The sequence below is a fragment of the Eubalaena glacialis genome, chromosome 1 (assembly GCF_028564815.1).
Source record: "Eubalaena glacialis isolate mEubGla1 chromosome 1, mEubGla1.1.hap2.+ XY, whole genome shotgun sequence".
NCBI lineage: Eukaryota > Metazoa > Chordata > Mammalia > Artiodactyla > Balaenidae > Eubalaena > Eubalaena glacialis.
Window position 1 is genome coordinate 118868166 of NC_083716.1, and position 24619 is coordinate 118892784.

Sequence of the window (24619 nt, forward strand, 5' to 3'; positions counted from 1 at the left end):
ATGCTATACATGCTGTTCAAAGGCCTGTTGTGTGTTTGTTGCTTTGTTTTACTCAGTGTAAAAAGTTAGTAGAATTTTTGGGGGGATAAAATATGGTTGTGTCTATGGCCTCGTGTTAATTCCTTTTTGTGTGTGTGTAATGATTTACCTAATCAGTCAGTCTCCTATTGATAGAGATTTAGGTTGTTTGCACATTTTCACCATTTAAACAACGTTGTGATGAGTATTCATGCGTAAGGGCTGTATTTTCCCCCAGCCTTTTGTCGTGGGTTTCCTTCCAATATGCATAAAAGTAAAGAGAATAAAGCAGTGAATCCCACATCCCATCATCCAGCTTCAACAGCTATTAGCACTCTACCATTCCTGTTTCATCTGTCCTTCCTCCACTTTTCTCCCCCTGGAGTGTTTTAAAGCACATTCCACAAGTATTATCATTTTACCTGTAAATATTTCAATACGTATCTTGAATAAATAAGGACTTAAAAAATGTACCCAAAAAAAAAAAGTACCTACAGTGACATTATCACACCCAACAAAATTACTCAAAATTCCTTAATATCATCTAGTAACTACTCTAAGTTCAGTTACCCTCTGTTTCAAAATTGTCTTTTTACAGTTGATTTCTTTGGAATCGTATCCAAATGATGTCCTGTGTTACATTTAAATTTTTGTTAAAATTGATGTTTCTCTCCCCACCCCCCTCACCTTTTTTAAAAAAATATCTTTATTGGAATATAATTGCTTTACAACGTTGTGTTAGTTTCTGTTGTACAACAAGGTGAATCAGCTATACGTATACATATATCCCCATATCCCCTCCCTCTGAGCGTCCCTCCCACCCTCCCTATCCCACTCCTCTAGGTCGTCACAAAGCACCGAGCTGATCTCCCTGTGCTATGCAGCTGCTTCCCACTTTTTATTCATATAATTTATTTGTTGAAGGAACTGTAGTATTTGTTCTGTAGAAGCTCCCTTATTCTGGATTTGACTGATTGCATTTTATGTCATGGTGTCATGTGGCATGTTCTGCTGTGTCTGGAAAGCTGATAGCTAGACCTGATTCTGGAGGCTCGATTAGGTTCAGTGTTTCTCTTAGTAACGAATGCTTCCTCAGTGCTGGCGTGTTCATCCATCTGCGTCACATTCACCGGTCCATACTGGCTGGTATTCCTACTTCTGGGGATGCCAAGATTGATCAGGGGGTTCAGGTGTCCTCATGGATCCCTCTGTTATATCATCTCTCACTTGTAATGGTTTTTAGGAGCAATTGATGATTGCTGCCTAGATTATTTCATTAGATGGCAATAGGACAGTTTTCCAATTCTATCATTTCCTTTAATTCTATTATTTATTCACTGTGATTCTTCTATAAAGAACTTTGCCTCATCAACTAGTTGGTTACTCTGAAATACAGTCAGTATAGGAAAGGCAGTTTCTTTCCTTCAGTTTATCAATTTTCAGAACACGAGCTGGTGCCTACCAGCCTCCAGAGATGTCCAAAGAGGGTCTTTTTAGTATTAATATAACTGATGAATTTAAACATATTTGTTGTGTTCAGTCCATTACATTTGAGCATCTTCTTGGTGTCCCATATCTGGCCATGGGAGTCCTTTTAAGTCATGTCAAAAGGGCACAAAGCCAATTTGAAAGGGCTGTTTTCCAGTAAAAGGAATTGGGGTGCCTTAGAGAGATGGCTGATTCCAGGTCTAGGCAGGAATTGTCCAAGATGAGCCCGGGACACCTCGTCAGACTTAAAAGCAAGGAGGCGCTTTTATCCGGTTTCACACTCTGTGGAAGATGCCTGTTTGTTTGTGGCTCCCCACCGGCGATGAGCTTCTGGGCAGCAGGGACTATGTTTTCTTTTGGAGTCTCATAACCCAGAGCTATCCCTGCTGGAGGCTCTGCATCCCACCCCCAATTCCCCAACGTGAAACAAAACAAAACTCAGGTGAGAAGTGCTCTCGGGACTTGAGGAAGGTGCCATTTTCTCAACTGCGGTGGTTTCCCCAGCGGTTTTCCAGGAGCTCTTAGTGACGTCCTGAGAGTTGACTCTGGCGACTTGGAGTCCTGTCTTCCTGTGGCTTTCTGTCCTGTGTCCTTTAGCGAGGGCAAGTACAAGTTGTGGTGGGAATTTGACCCGGCCTGGACCGTACGTTTTATGGTTCAGGCGGACCGTAGGCCCCAATGAGACCCTGGGCCGTGCAGTTGGCTGAGAACAGTGCGTGTAGTGTGGGGCTAGGGCTGCTGCGCTGCTCTTTTCTGTCACCTCTTTTTCCCTCTTGCATCGGGTAGTCAACGTTTTATTTGTGTGTTAGAGCTAATTCTCTGTATTTTACAGCTCTATTTTTTTTTCCCTTTCAGAGCTGAATTTCTTATTACATATGTTATATTCCATAAATTTTGATCTCTCATCTCTTTGAACTTATTTCTCAACCTTCAGACTAGAAGATACCATTTTAAATGACTTCAAAGCTTTCCCTTGTAGCATTTATCACAGCTTAATTTATCTTGTGATGATTTGATTAGTGTCATAATGATTAATGTCATAATTTCTCTGTGTGTGTGTGTGTGTGTGTGTGTGTGTGTGTGTTTTAAGTAATTTTACCTGTAACACCTTGGAATATAATTGTTCAGTAAAATTTGTCTCATAAACAAACACTCCCCTAACCTTTTCTGCCTGTGGTATTCGATGAGAATTTTTGAGAGTCAAATGAGAAGAATATAAGGGAAAGCCAGGTTGTGGAATGCCTTGCGTTGCAGAGACCTGGCTGTCAGGGCTTTGGGGTTGGCCTTGGCCTTGGCCTGTGTCCCGCTCTCAGTAGCATCACTCATCTTGCAGTGGAGGCGGGAGTTTGCACCTTCTGGTGTTGGGCGGGGTTTTGATGTGTCTCCTTGTAGTTCATAACGTGAAGCCGCCCTGTAGGTCGTGACCCTTGGTTTATTATCTCGATGCCCCTGAAATGCTGTTGCTTGAATGATGTCAGTCTGGGAGCCTTTAACCTTGCACATCCTCCCCCCTCCTCTAGTGGGAGGAGTGAATGTTTACACCGAGGTGTGAACACGTGGCTGTGGGCTAGACAGGTTGCCTGACTCTGAGCCTCGTTCCCGTCTGCGAGACTGCTACCCGGCAGTGATGCGGGCCTTCTCTCCCCACAAGACTGTGTGTAAAGCTGGAGACCAAGGAATCGTTCACTGGTTTTCTCTTACTTTCTCCCTTTTACTTTGTGGTCACCGAGGTTTAGAATATGAAACATTTCTGTGCTTTTACCTGTAAGTATTTAGCTCCAAAGCTTCCCTTTTTGTTAGTCTATGATGCAGCCAAAGTACATAGGGTTTCACAGGACAGAGCTGCCCACTGTTGTGTGTGTGTTTTTAATTACAAAGGATTCCCTCATTTAAAAAACTGAGATATTAAAGATTCATGCAACTGAAATAATACAACAGGATTCCTTGTACAATGCCTAATTTCTCACAAATAGTTACCTTTTGCCAAAGTGTGGTACAATACCATAATTGGGCATTGGCATTAATAACACCCCAACAGTCCTACTCGGGTTTATCTAATTTTATTTGTATTCATTTATGTGTGTCCATTGTTTTGGAACTGAAAAGTTTCCTAATCTGACATTTCAGATTTATGGTGATCGGGTAGGGTCATAGGGATAATATCACACATAATATGAAGGAATTAACTTACATATTAAGAAGAAATATGGTATCTTTCCTTTTTTTTTTCATAAATTTATTTATTTTATTTATTTATTTTTGGCTGCGTTGGGTCTTCGTTGCTGCGCGCGGGCTTTCTCTAGTTGCGGCGAGCGGGGGCTACTCTTCAATGCGCTGCATGGGCTTCTTATTGCGGTGGCTTCTCTTGTTGCGGGGCACAGGCTGTAGAGCGCAGGCTCAGGAGCTGTGGTGCATGGGCTTCGTTACTCCGGGGCATGTGGGATCTTCCCGGACCAGGGCTTGAACCTGTGTCCCCTGCATTGGCAAGCGGATTCTTAACCACTGCGCCACCAGGGAAGCCTGGTATCTTTCCTTTTAATTCTAGTGAATGTAGTAGTACAGACCACGATAATTTGGGGGCCAATAGTGAGGTAACATCATCTCACAGATGTTTTAAAGAATTGAGAACTAATTTATTGCATATGCATTCTTGACCTGTCAAGGACACTTTGCAAATGACTTAACATATACTTGAAAACGGTTTGATAACCATATCCCACTGTCACTTTGTTTACATTGGTCTTTTGCTTAGAAAACCGTGGTTTCACGAGCACTGCAGAGTAATTCAGTCCAGCTCTGGGTTAGTGGAACCTGAATTAGATTTAATATCTTTGGTTTTCCCTTTTCCTTTTTTAATTGATTAGAAGAAATTGGTGGATGAGCCTTAGAAGATTGCTTCCTTTCCTCCTTTGTTCCTGGTTGGGTTTGAGGCATGGCCGACACTGTCATAGGGGTTAATTTTTAACTCTTTACGTCTCAAGTACCCCACTCCCCGGACATGCATAATCCAACTGTCCATACGTTTTAGTAGCTTTTTTTCTGAAATAATTCTTTTTGTATTTCCCCCCATATTTAAGAATATGAAAAATGACACAAATGAACTTATTTACACAACAGAAATAGAGTCAGAGACATAGAAGGCAAACTTATGGTTACCAAAGGGGAAAGGGGGGGAGGGATAAATCAGGAGTTTGGGATTAATATACACACTGCTGTATATAAAACAGATAATCAACAAGGACCTACAGTGTAGCACAGGGAACTATACTCAATATTTTGTAATAACCCATAATTGAAAAGAACCTGAAAAAGAATAGATACATATATATGTATAACTGAATCACTTTGCTGTATACGTGAAACTAACACAACATTTAAATCAACTATACGTCAATAAGAAATAAAAATAAAAAGAATATGCACCTATTTGAAAAGAGTGGAAAAGCACAAGGAAAATGGCACCAATTCCTTCATCTGAAGTATCTTCCAAACTTTTGGCTTTCCTTTCATTCCGGTCTCCCTCTAACCTAGGACCCAGACACCGCTTTTCTCTTCCCCGGTCTGTTGCAGTAGCTTTCTGACGGGTCTCCTGCTCCAGGCCAAGTAAGCTTGCTAAAACACAGGCTGTTACATCCACCCCTGCTTGGAGTTCTTGGCTTCTCTGCTGCCTGCAGAAGAAAGCCTGGACAGCTGACCGTGGTTTTCAAAGCCCTCTAACATTTTTCTCCTACCGTGTTGCCTGTACGCCTCAGCTACACTGCAGTGTCCCCACCCCGACCCGCAGTGGTATCCTTCTCCACCCCTCCTCTTTCCTCTGTCTGGATGGCCTCTTCCTGGCCTTGTCAAACTCCTTTACATGGTTGAAGGCTCAGCTTAAATGCTGCAGTGTCTGTAGAGCCGGTGCTGATTTCTCCCAGTTGGGGTGACTTTGTTCAACGGTTGGTGCCCACGGTGCGTAGACCCCAGTTTATTTTTGCCAGACCAGGCTTTGCCTGGAACTGTGGCTGTCTGCATACTTGTTTCAGCTATATTATCAATGTTTCGCAGCCGAGGGGTCACATTTCATTTGTCTTTGTGTCTCTGAACCCCTTGCTTGCCCAGGAGGACCCTGCATATAGTAATCGCTTATTAAATTTAATTACATTCAACTGCTTGCCTGTATTTCAGATGGCTTTTTCTTTTTCTCTGTATTTTTGTTTAATCTGCCTCGTCATTTAAAAAAAATCACTCAGACAACGTCCTTTCTTGTGGTCGTATCCTAATACAGTATAGTTTTATGAGAAGGACTAGCTGTGGGACAGATTTATAGAAATGGTCCCTGCAAGGCAGGAGGATTCTAATGGGCCTCCAGATCCCATGGGTGGCATTTGTTTGTCACAAGGGTGAAGTGAGGTGGGAGCAGCCAGTGGGAGGGGACACCTGGGAACCAGCCAGGAATAGCCCTTGTTTCCTTCCAGTCTAATAAATCTGGAAGATGAGTTTTGGTTGGATGAATTCCTTGGCATCTATCCTAACCTTTGTTAGTAATTTAAGAACTTGATTTTCTATTGTAATTCATTGCCAGAAAGGTCCAGCTAGAAAAAGCATGAGTGTTCCAGAAGATCACACGGAAGGAAATGTAGAAACGTGAAGTGTAGTTTTGACGCTGTGAAAGAAATATTGATGCCTTCACACCCCACCCCCTTTTGCAGGGGAAGACAGGCTTCCTGTCTGTCCTGCACACTGTGTCCGCTCTGTGCTGGAGGAGGCCCTGCAGGCGGGGAGCCCGTGGATCGTTAGGGTCATTAGATTCTGTCTGCAGCTGTTAGAAAATGAGCAGCCCGGCATGTGGGCCGCTACCACGTTGCTCAGACGCTCAGCGTGAATAAGTGTGGCCACAGAGTATTTTTCATTTAGAGAAGGAAAACCTCTCCCAGCCAAGAGGAGGAGATTGCCCTCAGCTTTAAGAAACAGTAAACCCCCTTCATCTGCCTGCTGCCGTGGTTGTAGCTGCCAGCAGTGGAAAGGGGGGACCCTTTACTCTGTTAAGGAGATGGTGTCAACTGTCCATTTCCTGTCTGAGAGAGAGAGAGAAGGCAAAGACGGACTCATGCGCTACAGGCTTCTTGGGGACTAGCCCTTGCATTGTTAGTGATATTTAGATACTTGGATACCGCTTTTTTTTTTCCTTTTGTTGTTAAAACTGAAACTAAAACAGCAACTTTGAGATATTCACGTTTATCTCCATTTTACAGAGGAGGAAACGGAGGCATACAGAGGAAGTAATTTGCCCAGAGTTATAATATAATAGCCAGTGAGTAGAACAGTCTAGGTCCAAAGTCTGCATTCTTAACCCCTGTGCAATACTGTGATATCAGTTTAAAAACAAGATTGGCCATGGTTCCTGGAACCAACCTTTCTTTTTCTTTCTTTCCTGGAACGAACCAAACTTTTTTTATTTTTTTAATTTATTTTATTTTATATTTATCAACTATACTGTTGATTTGCAATGTTGTTTTAGTTTCTGTTGGACAGCAAAGTGATTCCGTTATACACATAAATACATTCTTTTTCATATTCTTTCCATTGTGGTTTTCCCCAGGATATTGCATAGAGTTCCCTGTGCGCTACGGTGGGACCTTGTTGTGTATCCATCCTGTATATAACAGTGTGCACTGCTCATCCCGCACTCCCAGCCCATCCCCCCGCCCCCCCCCCACCCCCCCGCCGCCAACCCTGGAACCAGCCTCTTAGAATCCTGTCTTAGAGGATATGTGATACCAACTCAGTACACTAAAAGGCTGCTACTTATCACCTGTGTCCCTCCAAACTCTGCCACGTCCCAAACTAAAACTTGTGGAGAGCGTTTATGTCCCCCAGTGGGCTAGCAGCAAGTGAAGGCAGGACCCGACAGTTACAGAAGGCTTCCTGGGATGTGATGCTGGGCCTTGTCTGGTCCTGGAAAGGAACTCTGGACTTCAGCTCAGCACAGGGACTGTGTCTGTAATGGTGACCCTGAGACATCAAGAAAGGCTCAGTTCCAGAACATTCTCTGTAGTAGACATGTCTGCTACATTTTAGGAGATTTCCATGAACTAAACAGGAAGTCCAGACATTTGGGAACAGTCCTCAGTTATCTATCTTAGAGAAATCTCTCTCCGGGTAGACTAACCCGTTCTTTCGGCTGTGGGCCTGTGACTTGCTTAGTGCTGGGGCGTCTTTGCCAAAGCTGCTATGCTTATTAAAGAAATGTTTCTTGCATTTGACCTTCCACTTGTCTAGAATGCAGCTTGTTCCTTACCTGACATCAAAGGCACTTTGAGTTTTCTGAGGGTCATTAACAAAATCTGATTAGACTGGCCCAGTGTGAGGGCCGCGAGGCTCTTAAGTCTGTGTGCCTTGGTCACGACTGCCCCCAGGGGTCCACAAGGGAGGGAGCCCGGGGCTTCCTGACCCTGCTGGGCGGAGACAGCTCCTGAACCCTTCCGGCTGGGCTTCATGAGCCCACTCTCCTGTCCCCATTCGTCCATGAACCTAAGAGCCTGTTCCACATCGTGAAGTTTCTCTGGGCAAGTGTGCAGACCCTTCTTTTCTGTACTGGCCCTTTCCCCCTCTTGGCTTTCAGTGAACATTTCATAGTAAGAAAAGGAAGGCCTTAATCTTCCTCTCTTTTTTGTTTCACTGATGTAAAAGCCTGCAACTCTTAGAAGTTCATTAGTCCATCGAAACTTTTCCAGTCTACCAATCCCATCTAAGGAAGACTAAGGTAGTCACATAAAGAAAGAGACATTGTAGTGTCTTAGCCAAGGTAGATCATTGAACCCTTGGTGTTATGCGGGGCTCTGTAGGTATTTCTTTTCTTTCTTAATACCTCTTTATAATCTAGATTTCTCTTTGGGTTCCTTGGCTTAATCATAGCATGATGAGAGGATAATTGGGTTACAGATTTATTTGCCCGTTTCACAAATTTGTTTTGAGAACAGCAGACGTGCCGGTTGTTGAGGAGAGAAAATTAGACTCTGGCTTCCGAACAAGCTATGATAGCAGCGTTGATGTGGTTGCATCCGCGGACCTCGTGTTTGACAGGACAGCTGACCAGTTAGGAGAGGTGCCCGCAGACAGCCCCAAGCTTCCCTTCTGTGGGAGGGGGCTGCGGAAGCCCCCTGCCGTGGTGGCCTGCGAGCTGCGTCTCAACAGATGGGCCGGGTGTGGGCAGGTGTGGCTGCAGCAGGCTGGGGAGATTCCGCCTGGACGGGGCTGGTCTGTGGGGCCGTGGGCGCTGCCCGCGCAGTCACGTGGAGCTCCGAGAGGCCCCGCTGGGCTCACCCGGAGAGCCCGGCACTCACACAGGGCCTGGCCCGTGGCCGCGCTCGAGTATTTGTTAGTTAGCGTGAAGGAGGCGGGTGGTGATGGCAGAAGCTGATGCTCACTGGCCAGTGCTCTGTGCCAGGCCTGTGCTGAGCTCTTGTAGGCAAGTCATTTCCCTCCATCACATGGCCACCTTGTTAGTCACTGTTGTAATTCCCCTTCAGTGGGTGAAGGAACGTGGCACAGCCGGCCTCGGAAACCCGCCTGCTGGGCTCAGAACCCACACTCTTCACCGGAACAGTGCTTCCTAGAAGGACAGGCTGGGGCTAGACCTGAGGGCGAGAAAGCCACACCCAGGCGCTTAAGCTGGGTCTCCAGCAGCCTGTGAGGAAGCAGTGAAGGGTTTAGAGCAGGCTTCTAGGGTGTTCTGAGCTGCACCTTGGAAAGTTAAAACGTTATGGTGGTGTCTGAGCTGACCTGGGAATGACTAGGAGGTTACTAGGAAATAGCTCAGTGAGATGAGCAGTAATGAGGTTGGGAGTGGATTGATTACTGGCATGCTGGGGGAAGTTGGGTAATAATTTGAGCCCTTGGCCTTGGAATGTAGATATTATCACCAAACTTCATAGTGGCATCTGAGAGTGATTTAAACTTGAGCTTGTGCTTTGCACACAACAGGTCCTTAAGATAATAAATTGATTTCATTTTCTCTACAGTGCCTACTGTTTTGGAACTTTGACTCTCCCTGAGCTAAGGATGTCCCGTGTGCAGACCTCTGAGGCATTATGCCAGTGAACGATATCTTTTTAGTTCTCTCCCATAGCTCCCCTTGAAATCAGAGCCTTTCAGAAAAAGCGAGAGGCCCGGGTCATTTCCATTTAATGTTTATATTTGACAGACTAGTACTTGTAACACAGAGTGTAGTGCAGTAAAGAACACGTTACAACACACTGTAACTGTTGCTCATAAAGTACTCCCAGGATTTATGAGGATGAGAATTCAGGTTATACCCCTAGCTGGCATGTGATCTGATAATAGGACCCAAGAAATGCGTGGCCCTCTGAGGCTGGGCCAAAGGCTCCCCTCATTTCCTCTCCATTTCTCTTCTTGTCCCGTCCCTCCCCTGCCTTCACTGTGGGAGAACCTTGAAACAGTTGCTTCCCAGGCACCTGAGTCGTTTATGGGCTGCTTTCATCAGAATTGTTTGGTAGCTTGGATTACACCAGTGAAATCTGAGAAGGGTGCTGGAGATCCATTAATAGGACGCACAGCTGTCAATTGCAGAGAAGCCAAGGTCGGAGCCGGTGTTAATAACTCTTCCCGCAAGCTTCCCTTCCCAGAAACACCTCTGCAGGCCATCTTCTCTTGTGCTTTCCGGGAGTTTTCTCCTCAGATAAGAAAGGGACCGGGGTGGGAGAGTTTGGGGTTAGCAGATGCAAACTATTATGTAGAGAATGGATGAACAACAAGGTCCTACCGCACAGCACAGGGAACTATACTATAACTATATTCAATATCCTGTAATAACCCATAATGGAAAACAATATGAAAAATAATATATATGTATAACTGAGTCACTTTGCTGTACAGTGGAAACTAACACAACATTGTAAATCAACTATACTTCAACTAAAAAAAACAAAAAAAGAAAAGAAAGAAACGGAGCCCAGGGCTCTTGTTTAGTGCCTTCCATGTGGGTGACTTGCGACAGGCTTTCCCAAAAGGGAAAGCAAGGACTTAGAACAAGTTTTAGAATCTCCCCCCTTCTCTCTGTGTATCGGGACGCTCAATACTGCTGTAAACATCCAGACCGGGCAGGCGTCCCGGCCACGACCCATGAGCTGTGTTGGGCGTCACTCAGCGGGGGGCCGGCCGCGGGGGGTGGCCCTGCAGGGAGACGGCTCTGGGGCCCTCGGCCAGCCCGGCCCAGCCAGGACAGGGGGAATGTGGAAGGTCAAGGGGAGCTCGGGGGTGGGGGGCAGGCGGCTTGAGGGCAGGGTGTCAGTTGGCTGTGGACGTGGAGGAGCTCATTTCAGAGATCATTTAGAGAGGTTTTTTTTTGTTTTTTGTTTTAATCAGTCATCAATTTTATACACATCACTGTATACATGTCAATCCCAATCGCCCAATTCAGCACACCACCATCCCCACCCCACCGCAGTTTTCCCCCCTGGGTGTCCATACGTTTGTTCTCTACATCTGTGTCTCAACTTCTGCCCTGCAACCCGGTTCATCTGTACCGTTTTTCTAGGTTCCACATACATGCGTTAATATACGATATTTGTTTTTTAGAGAGGTTTTTAAATTTAATTTTAAAAAGTGCGCCTCTTTCTGCAGGCGCGCACCTGCGCTTGTGGCTGTGCCGGTGCCCCTGGAGTCTGCGACAAGGTGGCCCTGGTAGCAGCTAAACACAGAGCGCTTTCGACACCTTTAGGCGACTGGAGAAGACGGTCGCACCAGTTGCTAGCACTTGCTGAGAGCCGCGTGGTCTGGGGCGTCGAGGGCAGAAGGGCACCGCCCCGGCCTTGAGGGCCGCCGGCCTCAGGAGGCCATCTGTCCTTTTCGGCTGAGCCCGCCCCGTTTACGCCTGTTGTCCTGGTGTCACTGTTAACAGCACCCCGTTGACACCCAGAGTGCCCCAGCGTGGAGGAGAAATTATTTGCTTGCCTTACTCGCAGTCTGGTGGCGAGAGGCTAATATGTAAACATTTAACTCATTACTGCTCATCTCACAATGAGCCTGACATGCAAAGGGGCCCAGCCTGGCTGGTCGGTAGACGCCCTCCCCTGCCCGCCCCCGCCCTCGACGCCCCCTCGTCTACCTGCTTTCTGCTCCTCTCCCACAGTCCCGAACCCTCCCTGCCTCATAGCTGCCCACACAGGGCCCAGAACTTACTCAGCGTCCAGGAGGACGAGCGCCCATCCCCACTGGAGCCCCTTTGGAGCAGACTGGGGGGTGCGGCCTCCCCTCTCTTTCCTTCTCCTGGAGTTGTCTTTGGGGAGAATTTTCATTTACCGATGGCCACTTGAGTGCCCCCTAGTCCCCCAGTTCTCTAGGGTGTTTTGGAAAGAGCCTTCTATGCTTCAATGCTGTCATTTTGATGGGCTGCCAGGAGGAGAGGTGGATACGCATTTGTGCTTGGGGTCCTGCCTTCAGCTTGGCACGCTGCTGGGCCCCGCTTCCTACTTGCCTCCGCCCCTGGGAAGGAGACACAGTGCCATAGGAGGGGCTGGGCTGTGGAGCCCCCCAGACCTGGGCGTCAGGACAGGCGGTAAGGCTGCCCTGAGACGGGGAAGCCGAGCACAGGATGGCGTCCGAGGCCCCTTCTGCCCGCATCCTTCAATAATTGCTCCGCAGTGATTTTGAGTTAGGGAGACACCCTGATTGTAGAAGCCAAACCCCTTTAGGATCACGATAGGCGATGGTCTCTGGTGGTGGGCTAGAGAGATGAATTGACAGCGTCTTAGACCAGAATGGGAATCCTAAAGGAGCCTTTGTAGAAGAATGGATACATGCTGGCTTCTCTCATTCTTTTGTTTTTCATCATTGCCTTTGAGCAGATAGTGAATTCCTCATTTGAAATAATTCCATTGTGAACTTTTCATTTTCATCCCTTGCCCTTTTTGATTTGTTTATTTTCCCCCAGGTGTGGTCCTGCCTACTTTGGAAATTTGGAATCACAATTAGATATGAGTAGGAGGTGGTACAGAAGAAGCTGGCTTCCCCAGAGCTGAGAATTCACCCCCAGTTCCCAGGGCCTTTTGTTTTCTAAGAGGCTGGAAGTTAGAAGAAATTAGAGCAGCAAGTTTTTTTTTTGATTTCTCTGTCCTGCCTTTAAGGTTTCTACACTAGAACAAGTTGGCTTATTTTTCATAAAAGAATTCAATAAGTGTGCAGGCGTGTATATTTTTTTACTTTTCCGGCAAGGCCGCCGTGCCTTGTGTTTGAAAACATGAATGAACTTGCCGAGCGGAAGAGGAGGGGCTCGACCCACGGGGGCGGCTTCTGCTGCTTCTTCCCGCCTGCTCTCTCTCTACGCTGTTACTTGCCCTCTGATAACATCACCTGGCTTTTACCTGCCTCTTTTTTCCAAGGTGATGTAGGCATTTCCAGCAAATCATCAGACAGTCATTTTACAGCAGAGGAAGGAACTGACACCCGGGAGGGACTAGTGACTCCCTTTCCAGATTCTGAAAGCGCAAAATTAAACAAAGGCAGGAAGGATTCCCTGTACCCAGCCGAGCCGCTGAGAGCCAGCACTTAAAAACAAAACCCAAACAGCAGCGAAACCCCAGAGGACAAAGCCCAGCTTAAGCGAAGCTTGCCTGTTGCGTTTCTGCACTCGTGTTTGATCCCTTAGTAAATACTTGAAGAATTTGGGACAGCTCCAAAACGGAAACGTTTCCCAGTCGTATCCGTCTGAAAGTGTTCGGGGGGGCTGTTCAGTGTTCCACCCAGTTGAGTTTTCGTGGAGGGAAAAAAAAGGACTCAGTGTCGTAGCAACTCTGTCATGTTCTAGCCCGACTCTGGCTTTGGAGTTTTTGTTCTTTGCTGGGTGACGAGATAAATTAGTGAAAGGCAGAATATAGGAGAAGGAGGAGAGGTGTATGGGGAGAACCAAATACACTGACTGCCTGGTTCAGGGTCGTGTGCTAAGTATAAGTACGTAAGCTTAGTATGAGTCAGCTGCTCCAGTCCTGGCAAGGGCGCACATCTCCCGCAGACGTTCATCAGCGCAGGGGGGCAGGTGGTTACAGTCGGGCCAGGTCCCTGGGCTGTGTCCACTGCTGGACTTTGCTCTAAGGAGACAGAGGAGGCCACTAGCTTGTTAGGCCCTTGCACTAGAGTCCGTAGAAAAGCAATCTATTTTATGGGGCTTCCCTGGTGACGCAGTGGTTAAGAATCCACCTGCCAATGCAGGGGACACGGGTTCGAACCCTGGTCCGGGACAATTCCACATGCTGCGGAGCAACTAAGCCCATGAGCCACAACTACTGAAGCCCACGTGTCTAGAGCCCGTGCTCTGCAACAAGAGAAGCCACCGCAATGAGAAGTGCGCGCACCGCAACGAAGAGTAGCCCCTACTCGCCGCATCTAGAGAAAGCCCACGCACAGCAACGAAGACCCAACGCAGCCCCCCCAAAAAATTAATAAATAAATTTATTAAAAAAATATCAATTTTATATTGCAACCCATAGGAACACCTTAGGGTTCAGGGGACAGACACTCCACCCTGAGAGAAACCCCAGGACACAAGAACGCCTTGTCTCACGTGAGGCCCTAACAGAAATGAAACCTTCACCTCCTGTACTGCGAGTTGCTGCTTCCCTCATGAAAACCACTTCCTCTCTGCTTTTAGCATACCTGTGCCAGCAGACAGGTAGCGACCCCGACCCTCGTGGGTAGATGTGCCAGTCATGGGAAGAAACAGATGATTTTCCACAAGAGAGAATAGTGAACATACTAATTATAGCTTTAGAAAACCCTTTAGATACCAGCATTATCCTTTATTTAGGAAGCCTGGACTCGCCCTTATGTCATCTGCAAGTGCTTGTCTTATTGTATTGTTTTGTCTCTGAGTTTTCCTTTGATGCTGGTATTATGAGACCAGTGCCCCTCAGAATTCCCTTTTAAGTCACTGCAGTATTTAGGGTTGGGGAGGAGGGCCTTAGGATGGGGTGTGTAGCCAGGGATTCTTCTTCCCAGAGCCTTAGTCACGAGTCTCACTCCTGACTCGGGAGAGATGGATCTCAAAGATCAAAGACATAGGCACCTGTAAAGTTTTCCTTTTTTTTTTTTTTAATTTATTTTATTGAAGTACAGTTGATTTACAATGTGTTAATTTCTGCTGTACAGCAAAGTGATTGTTATACGTATATATATTTATATATATATATACATTCTTTTTCATATTCTTTTCCATTATGGTTTATCACAGGATATTTATCATAGTTCCCTGTGCTGTAGGACCTTGTTGTTTATCCATCTAAACAAAAAATAAATTTATTCATTTATTTATTTATTTTTGGCTGCGTTGGGTCTTCGTTGCTGCACGCGGGCTTTCTCTAGTTGCAGCGAGCGGGGGCTACCCTTCGTTGCGGTGCGTGGACTTGTCATTGCGGTGGCTTCTCTTGTTGCGGAGCACGGGCTCTAGGCGTGCTGGCTCAGTAGTTGTGGCTCGTGGGCTCTAGAGCGCAGGCTCAGTAGTTGTGGTGCACGGGCTTAGTTGCTCCACGGCATGTGGGATCTTCCCGGACCAGGGTTCAAACATGTGTCCCCTGCATTGGCAAGCGGATTCTTAACCACTGCGCCACCAGGGAAGTCCCTGCTGTTGGTTTCTAATCGTATACTTTTGATTTGTTGAAAGATGTTTCCTCCAGTTCTTTAGTTGCTAATAGATCATAATCATAATCAAAAAGCAGAAATGAGAGTTAAAGCTTTTCTTTATTTTTCTTCATTTCCGCGAGGTGTTTTTATTCTGGTGCTGGGCCTTGTTATCTCATTTTTCTTCCTGGGATTCTCCCTCTTCTCGGTGCCCTTTCCTACCTACACCTTTATTGTTCATAGTTTCCCTTCTCCCATTCCCCAGAACAATCCAGGGCAGCCTAATCCATTTATTTTACACATATTTTGGGTATTTATGATAAGGAAGTCACTTAAATTTTGTGATGGACGATGAGAGTATTCCAGTTGTGTTAAGATTTCTGGGGGTTGGTTGCAAGTGGCCATCAGCATACCCTAGCGCCTGACACCTGCCCAGTAAAAAGAACTGTCTGTCAAAACTGCTTTAAGACGCTGACTGCGGTTAATTCCCCGGGTTTCTGTCTGCCACGTCACACTCGGGCAGGCCTTGGATCGTCAGGCTTTGGACACCGTGTTCTAGCACCTCTCCCAGCATCCTCCAGCTCCTCCTCTGCTATCCTTTGTGGTGTGCCCTGAAACGCCTATCAGTGATAGACACATTCCCTTAACTTCTTAATCTCCTCCTTCAGTCTGTAAAATAGGCTCACGTGTCTACCATTCGAAGAAGAAACAACCACCACCTTTACTTGTCCAGCAGAGTCTTCAGACTGCCCTTCTGAGTTTTGCCTGCACTTGGACTTCCCCACATTCGGTCTCGACCCGCCATCCCCGTCACTCTTCGTTCCACGTGTCTGACCTCTCCTCCTGTGAACTTGCGGATGGACTAAGGAATTGCCAAAGCCAGAGTTCTTTCCACCTTGATCTTATGTGACTTCTTACCTGATCAGGCCCCACTGGTGACTCTGTCTTCTTCGCTGGATTTTGATGCCACCTGATTTAGTTCTTCTTCCAGCAGCTCTTTTTCATCTACTTCGTGGATACCACCTCCTCCAGCCCTTGCAAACATGGGTGTTCATCAGGATGCCAGCCTCAGTCTTCCCTCTGCGTGCTGCGTGTTCTCACTGGCGACTCTCATTCCTGTATGTGTTCCCAGACCCATATCTGCACCCTACACTTCCCTCCTGGGCTTCAGATAGCAGACACGTGCCTGCAGGATATTTCTGTGTTGATGTCCCATCAGGCCCGGAGCGCAACATGTCAGAAACAATTCAGCTCCTTCTGCTGTCACACAGACCTGCTCCCAGGGTACCCCCTGCCTCATCTCGGGGTATGACACGACCATCGGCTTCGTTGCGCAGCCCAGAACCCTGCAGTCTCTGCCCTTGTTGCACCCAAAGTCCTCCCTGCCTCCAATTCATGCTCCCCATCTTTGCAAAAATGAGCTTTCAAAACTGCAAATATATCATTTCACACTCCCCTGTCCTTATCCCTGTCCTCCTTCCATCCCATCCCCTTTTTTCTTCCAAACTTTCAAATCTTTCAGTGGTTCCCCAACACCTCAGGATGAAATTTCTAAGTTCTTAGGATGCTCTGAACTTTGTTTCCTTCCAGACTCTATAAAGTTTTTGGATTTCTCTCTTATTAGTGGGATTGGATGAGTTTCCTTAACTTTGCATGTGATCCTTGCCCAGTTTTGTAGAGTTTTGCGAGCTTTTAGAATGAATTGGGAATCTTCTACCTCTCAGTGCTAGAATGTTTGTGGGTGGAGATATCACTTCTAACAGGGTTGAGAGGAAAAATGGTTTCTTCTGGTTTGACGGTGGTGGGCACAGCCACGGCACCAATAAGGATGATGCTATTTTGGACCCAGCGCTGTAGTGAGGAAACAACTGCAGGGGGGAAATTAAACACTGCAGATGGTGTAAACCATTTTACAGCTCGCATACCTACAGGCCTTCTATTTTTGATTTGTCCCTTGGTTTGCCCTGCACATACTCTTAAAATTAAAAAAAAATTGTGTTAAAATATACATAACGTAAAACTTACCATTTTAACTGCTTTTAATTGTACAACTTAGCGGCTTTAAGTATATTCACAGTGTTGTTCAACCATCACCACTATCCATCTCCAGAACTTTTTCATCATCCCAAACTGCATCCATTAAACAATAACTTCCCATTTCCCCTCCCACCAGCCGCTGGTAGGCACTACGTTCTTTCTGTTTTTCTTTAATTGAAGTATCGTTGATTTACAATATTATATTAGTTTTAGGTGTACAGCATACACTGTTCCACTTTCTGTCTCTAAGAATCTGCCATTTCTTGGCATGTCCTATATCTAGAGTCATACAATATGTGTCCTCTTGTGTCTGGTTTATTTCACTTGCCTTAACGTTTGCAAATACTCTCGAACTTGATTTTTACCTGGGAACGAAGGGGAGGACAGGGCCACGTTTACTATGTGTGGTTCACTGTGGCACGTCGTTGAAATTGATTGCTTCAGTAATTCTCCCAGTCACCTGCAGAAGGGGGTATTAGGTATCCCATTTTACAGATGCATACATGGACTTTGAGACGTTAACATTCTTGAGGGCCCATGGCTAGTAACCATGGTGGTGCCATGTTTTGAACCCAGTTTTGTCTGACTCCAAAGCCTACTTATTTTATTCTCTGTCTACCGCTTGGATCTCCACCCCGACCCCACCCCATACTGGGTTTCTGGAGATCGAGCATTCTGCTGGGCTTGTCCTGAACCGTGTGGTTTGCACATCTGACCGGGTGTGGCTCACACCTTGCCTGTCTCCATCACAGTGACCTGAAAGCTTTCCCCTTGAGTTCAGACAGGATGGCCATCGGCCACTGTGGGTAGTAGTTTTGCTGATCGGTGCGGTTCAGTGAATTGATCTTTCCAAAGAATGTTCTTAAGATACCTAGCCTTGTGGAAGCTTTGATTCCCAAGATCTTTCTTGCGAAGCATCCTGAGCAGAGTGTGATGGAATTTGGCTAGCTCTGAAATGCTTCGTAATTTGGAGTCTGAGGGACTTGGGAATATGTCGTTTTAACTGTCACTTTTCCCTTGATTGCAGTAAGATGCTTCCTAAAAAGTGGGACCTGGAGGGTTTCTTTCTGTTCTGTTGTTCCCTCATTTCCCATCAGGGTGAGGTAAAACTCCTCACAGCTGAGGCCACCTTCACTTTTTAGACGAGTGGGCTTCGTAGTGGGCACAGGGTGGGCCCTGGCACTGCAGTATTTTCCAAGTGAGAAATAAAGCACATTGATGGGATTCATTCATTTGTTCAACAAATAAGGTTCTGGACTCTAGCAATGAGTAACTAGATACAAATTCCTTTCTTCATGGAGCTTACTTCCCACCTGGGGGAAAGAACCCATAAGCAAGTCAACTGAGTGAGTTTTATAGACGACTGGGAAGTGAGAAGTGCTTTGGAGAAAAGTAAAGCCGAGTGGGCCGAGGGCGTGCATCCACGCCCATGATATTCAGTAGGGTGGTCGGAGCGGGCCTCGCTGAGAACATGGCACTGGGACAGAGACTGGGTGGGATGCTGGGACGGGCTGGGTGGCAGCCTTGGGGAAGGGCATTCCAGGCAGAGAGAGTGTCTGGCACGGAGAGGGAGCAGCCGGGAGGCCAGTGAGGGGAGGGGGCGGCCGTCGGGGAGACCAGTTCTTGCACAACATGGAGCCATTGGCGGGTTTTCAACGGAGGACATGGTATGACTTAACTTTTAGACGGACATTCTGGTTGCGTGGTGAGAATAGACGGAAGGGAGCCCGGGGTGGAAGTAAGGATCCAAACAGGGCAAAGTGACGGTGCTTTGCTGTCGGCCGTTGTGTTTGTGGTTGTTGACTGGAGCGCGAAGCTCGTACCATTCACATTATTCGCTGTCTTACCCAGGCACCCGCAGCCACTTCCTCCAAATTTGCTGGCATCATGGTCGATGCTGATGATTCAGAAATGATGGAGATACGGAACCTGCCTTTAGGGAGCGCTCAAGCTAGGCTTTAGGCACTAGAGAAACAGATGGTTTAACAAACCAGAGGTCGCAACCGCTACAAGAGCAGTGTGTGGTGGGTGTGCGGGACATACCGCCTTCCGTCCCGGGCTAGTGGGTATAGGCGGGAGGGCGCCGGAGCGAGTGATGCTTGAAGTGAGCCTTGAGAGGCACGAGAGTGACACAGAGAGAAAGCACAGTGCTTCAGGCAGGGACCCGTGTCAGTGCGAGCTGGCACATTCGGGAAGACTGTGGGTGATGACTGGCCCACAGAGCGCATTGAGGTGTGTGGACTGTGGGCTCTTCGGAGGGTTCTCCGCAGCACCGATGGGCCTCTTGGCCCACGCAGGCTGCACTGCTCCCCGTCACAACTCAGCTCCCGACCCAGCTGTTGGCCTTGCTTCCTTCTGCCGCAGGCACCATTTCAGGATCATTTCCGGATTGATAGATAATAAACACCTACCTTTGGCAGGTGTAATGAATTCTTCTTCCACAGTCCAGTCACCAGAAAGATCAGAGTAGAGTTCTTTTAAAACAAGTAACTGATTTTTTTTTTTCAGCCTTGTTGAGGTATAATTTACCTGTTAATCGTACAGTTCAGTTATTTTTTTAGTAAATTTACGGAGTTGTACAGCCATCACCGCAATCCAGTGTTAGAGCATTTGCCCATCACTCTGAAAGATCCCTTGCCTCCGTCTGCAGGCATTCCCCACCCCACCTGCAGTTGTAGGCGACCGTTTCTGTACTTCCTGTCTCTGTAGATTTGCCTCTTCTGAGCATTTCATATAAATGGGATCATACAATAGGTAGTCTTTTATGTCTGATTCCTTTTTCCTGTATTCAAGGTTCATGAATATTATAGCGTGTATCAGTACTAGTTTGTTCCTCTTTACTGTTGAATGGTATTTGATTGTGTGGATGTACCACATTTTGTTTCTCTAGTCATCAGTTGATGGGTATTTGGATTATTAACATTTCTTGGCTCTTAAGAGTGATGCCCACTTTTTTGCCAGAAGGGCATCCAGTAGGCCGAGGGTTCTCTGGGGTAGGTGCACACGAGAGCGATTTCGGTTTGGAGAGTGTCCTTACAAACTTAGTGTTCTTGCGTCGCTCTTTTGGAAGACTAGTGGAGTAATGAATGTTATTGGAGCCACGTAGTAGCTGAGTGGCCTTGCCCAGTTGCCTGTTTCCTTAGCTGGGAGGTGGGGATGCTTATAGGTGCGGTGCTTGGTACAGGGTATTGTGAGGATTCAATGAGATAATACGGAGAATATGTGCAAGGTAACGGTTAATTTTCCCCATGAGCCCCCCAGCTGCCAACACCCACCCGTGTGCTGCCCCTGGGGAAGTGCTTGGGGATGAGAGGGGCTGTGTTAGGACCGCCCCGCTTCGAGTGGTCTGTGGTCTTGTTGCAGAGAGGTGTGGAGTGCCCGTGAAGTAGAGGGCCGGGAGGGGAGCGGGGTGGGGGGCTCTTAGGAGACCCCATAGGCCTGGCTGACTGGCTGGCCGGCTGGCTGGAGGAGAGGAGCGGGGAGGTCAGCTTAGAAGCATATTGGGAGAATTTTAAAAGCCCACGTGGAAGACTTGGGTCTTTGTTTAATCCCTTGGGCAACCATGAATGCTTTGGTGCCTGATCTCACGTTTATGAGATGCGTCTGGAGGAGGGAGGCTGCAGATTTAGGGGTCTTTGGCCGGATTCCACCCATGAAATGTGTTTTTGGGCTCCCCAGTCCTTTAAATTCATTCAAAAAGTTGCCAGTGATTAAAATCTGGCCATCTGGCCACGCTGGCCTTAGTTCCCACCTGGTGTCATGTGAGCAGGGCTTCCCGAGGAGTCCGGGTTTCCGTGGTTAGGGGCTGCCTCATCTCTCCCTGCTTGAGTTTGCAGCCGTGGGTCTAGAGCTGCGCTGGATGGCACGGTGGCCTTGAGCCCCGTGCGGCTGTTGAAAGTTACATTAAGGAGCTCGATGGTTTAAGCAAAATTTAAGATTCTTTTTCCCATTCACACGAGCCACATTTCACTTGCTCAGTAGCCGTGTGTGGTTAGTGGCTGCTGATTTGGACAGCACCAATCTGGGACATTCCTGTCACTGCTGAACATTGTATGGGGCTGGTCCAGATCTTTGAACAAAGGTTACTGACTCTGCCTCGCGCCGTGTTCAACCCCGGCCTCCTGGGCTTGCTGGGCCTGTTGCTGCTCGCGTGTGAAATGAAGTGCTTTGATGACGGATGATCCTTTCTAATGGTAAGACCCTGGTGTATGGGCAACAACAGGTAACAAGCCTGTCACTTCGTGAGTCCCATTAATCTCACATTAAGTACTTATATTTTAACAGACTTTTGTGGCTCAAAAAGTGTCTCCGGAGGCCATTCCAGAAGAGGGATTTAAAAGGTCAGCAGCCCAGAGGCATCTGGTTGGCACGAGTGTCCCAGGAGTTGCTGGGTGAAGCTGTGAAGGACAGCATGCTTGGGTGAATAGTTCTGCTGTTTCACGTGAACGCACAGGGTCACCGACTTTGTCACACTCTTCTGGGGTATCTGTGTTGTGCTCTTATTCTTGGGATTGAAAGTGAGTGCGTTGTAAGAGTACTAATTAATTTCCTCCTTACTTAATAAGGTTGCAGTGTAGAGTCCTAAAATGACAAAAAAATATGTAGAGTCAGCAGCCTGTGGCCCCATAGGGCACCTAGGGCATTATGGTAAAAATAATGCTAGTCAGGTGTACAGTGTGTGTTCTTTTTCAGAACTTGCCCTGAGGAGATAAGCGCACATGTGCGGAAGTGTGTACCCATCACAGTGTTGATTAAGATAATGACTGTGGGTAGGGGCTTGGCGGCTCGGTTCAGTGATTATAGTGCCTGCACACAATGGGGTATCATCCAGCCATTGAAAATGGGGCGGAGGTCTGTATGTATAGACCTGGGGCGATTTCCATGGCATACGAACCGTTTCTGTAGAACTCACAGCACACACACGTGCACACGTGTACGTGCGCGATGTCTTGAGGGACAGTCATCAGGATGTTGACAGTTGGGTGATGAGATTTCAGGCGCCCTCACTTTCATCTTTGGGGTTGTGCCCCCTCGGACTGTTCCTCTCTTTGCTCAGTAGGCTGTGCTTTTTTGTTTTTGATTTTTTTGAAGGTGCTGCTCTCATAAAAAAGGGAACAAACACTTACTGAGTGCCTACTGTATGCCAGCCATTTTGTTAAAACTCTTAACGCTCCTGTGTACTCTTTGAGGGAAAGGTGTTATTATTCTGACTTTACTGATGAAGCACGTGAATCCTGGAGACGGAGCAGCTCGGTTGGGCAGTAGACGCGGCAGAGCTGGGATTCAAGCCTGGATCTGTACTCACAGCACCCTTGGACTTTTCCTGTTTTGGGCATTATCAGAGCATCAGAGACGTTTGGAACTGAGACCGACTTTATCTGGTAGTGGCAGAGAAGAAATGTGACCTGCCCAAGGTCTTCAGCTAGCTAGAGAGAGGTGAGGAGGGCTAAAAGATGGGGTTTTGTGATACTGTGATTTTGCTGTGCTGAGAATAGCCTTGATCAAGTCAGGAGGCTCCCCCCACCCCTACCCCCCTCCAGTTCCATCACTATCCAAACTTTATGACCTTGGTTAAGTCTCTCTCTTTTTTGAATTTTCCTCGCTTGCAAAATAAGGGTAGTATGTTCTACATCTCAGGTTATTGTGAGATTATTCATATTCATCCAGAAGTGCCTTAAAACAATAAAATACGATATGAATGCAAAATATTATTTTTATGCCAGCCAGTCTGGTCTTCCTAGGCTCAAGAAATGACCTGTTCCTCCAACCTAGCTTGTCCCTTATGGACATTTTTTGGGGAAAAGGATTTAGAATTTCTTTCTGTGATCATTGAGCAGATGTTATACCGTGGAGAGAGAACTGTGGTTGGTTCCATTTTGGTGCCTTGACTTGTAGTTTAGAAAATAAGTAAGGCAGAGACGAGGTCCAAGCCACTTGTCACAGACGTATATATAGGTCGAGTGGTCCAGGGTCACTCCCACTTTTCTGGTTTTTAAAACCTTTAAAAAAATTGTGAGCTGTATTTATAAAGTCCATAAAATGCAAATACACAGTTTAATCGGTTGTGAAACTAACAGCTCTTTAATTGCTACTCCGGACAAGAACTGGAACATTGCCAGCACTCCCCGAAGTTACCACTCTCCTCACTTGTATGGTATCATTCTCTTTTCTTTTTTAGTTTTATCATCTAAATATGCACCTTAAAATTATAGTTTATATTTGCTTGTTGTTGGACTCATACAAAAGTGTATATACAGGCTTTTTCACTCATTATTATAGATTTATCTGTGCTGTTGAGTGTAGCTTTGATTCATTTATTTTGATTGATTATTGTGTTCCCTGGCATGAAAACCACAACTTTCACATTCTACAGTAGATGGACATATGGATTTCTAGTTTTTGGCTATTACGAATGGGGCTGCTCTGAACATTTTTGTGCATTTCTCCTGGTGTACACGTGCATGCATTTCTATTGGGCATATTCCTAGCAGTGGAATAGCTGTATCTCCAAATTTGGGAGATATGCCAAGATGTTTTCTGAAGTGTTGGTTGTACCAATTTACATTCCTACCAGCCCAAGTTTCCGTGGTAACACGTTCTTGTCAACACTTGGTCTTGTTGGTCTTTAATTTCAGCCATTCAAGGAGTATGCAGCAGTGTGTCATTGTATTTTAGTTTATGTTTCTCTGATGAGTAATGGAGGTTGAACAACTTTTCATGTACTTATGAACATTGATATCTTTTGTGAAGGGCCTGTTCAAGTATTTTGCCCATTTTTCTACTGGGTTGCCTGTTGATTGGGCTTGTAGATGATCTGTATATTTTCTAGAGTCCAATAAGCCTGTTGTTGCTTATTTGTTTTATAAATATCTCTTTCCAACGTGACTTGCCTTTTACTTTCTTAGGGTGTTTTGGTATACCACAGTTCTTAATTTTAATTTGGTCCAGTGCATCACTGTTTCTTTTAATGGTTTATGTTTATTGTGTCCTGATACTTTCTCCTATCGTGGGATCATGCAGCTGTTTTCCTATGTCATTTGCTAAAAGCTTCATTGTTTTGTTTTCCACACTTATATCTATACCAGGAGTTCATCTTTACATATGGGGTGAGAAAGTAGTTTCTTTTTTATTCTAGATAGATACTCAGTGGGCCCAGGGTTCTCACTCCTCTGTAGTACACACTTTGTCATAAAGAAGGTGCCCACATATGCATGAGTCTGTTTCTTTATTCTGTTCTGTTGCTGTATTTGTCTTTTCTTGAGCCAATAGCACATTCTTGCTGTTTTATAATAAATCTTGATATCCCATGGGAGCGAGTTTCACCACCTTGTGTCCTGCCATTTGCATTTCCACATAGATTTTGGAATCAACCTGTGAACTTCCTAAAGAAAAATTATAGTTGGGATTTTGAGTGGAATTTTATGTGTAGATCAATTTGGGGAAAATGGAAATTTTGCAGTACTGA

The 24619-nt window shown here is 46.4% G+C and overlaps 1 protein-coding gene across 1 annotated transcript in view; it reads left to right on the forward strand.

The window, feature by feature from the left end:
* Positions 1 to 24619, forward strand: part of CLASP1 (cytoplasmic linker associated protein 1) — a 268149-nt gene that overhangs the window by 57890 nt on the left and 185640 nt on the right. The gene's annotated exons all lie outside the window — the stretch shown is intronic.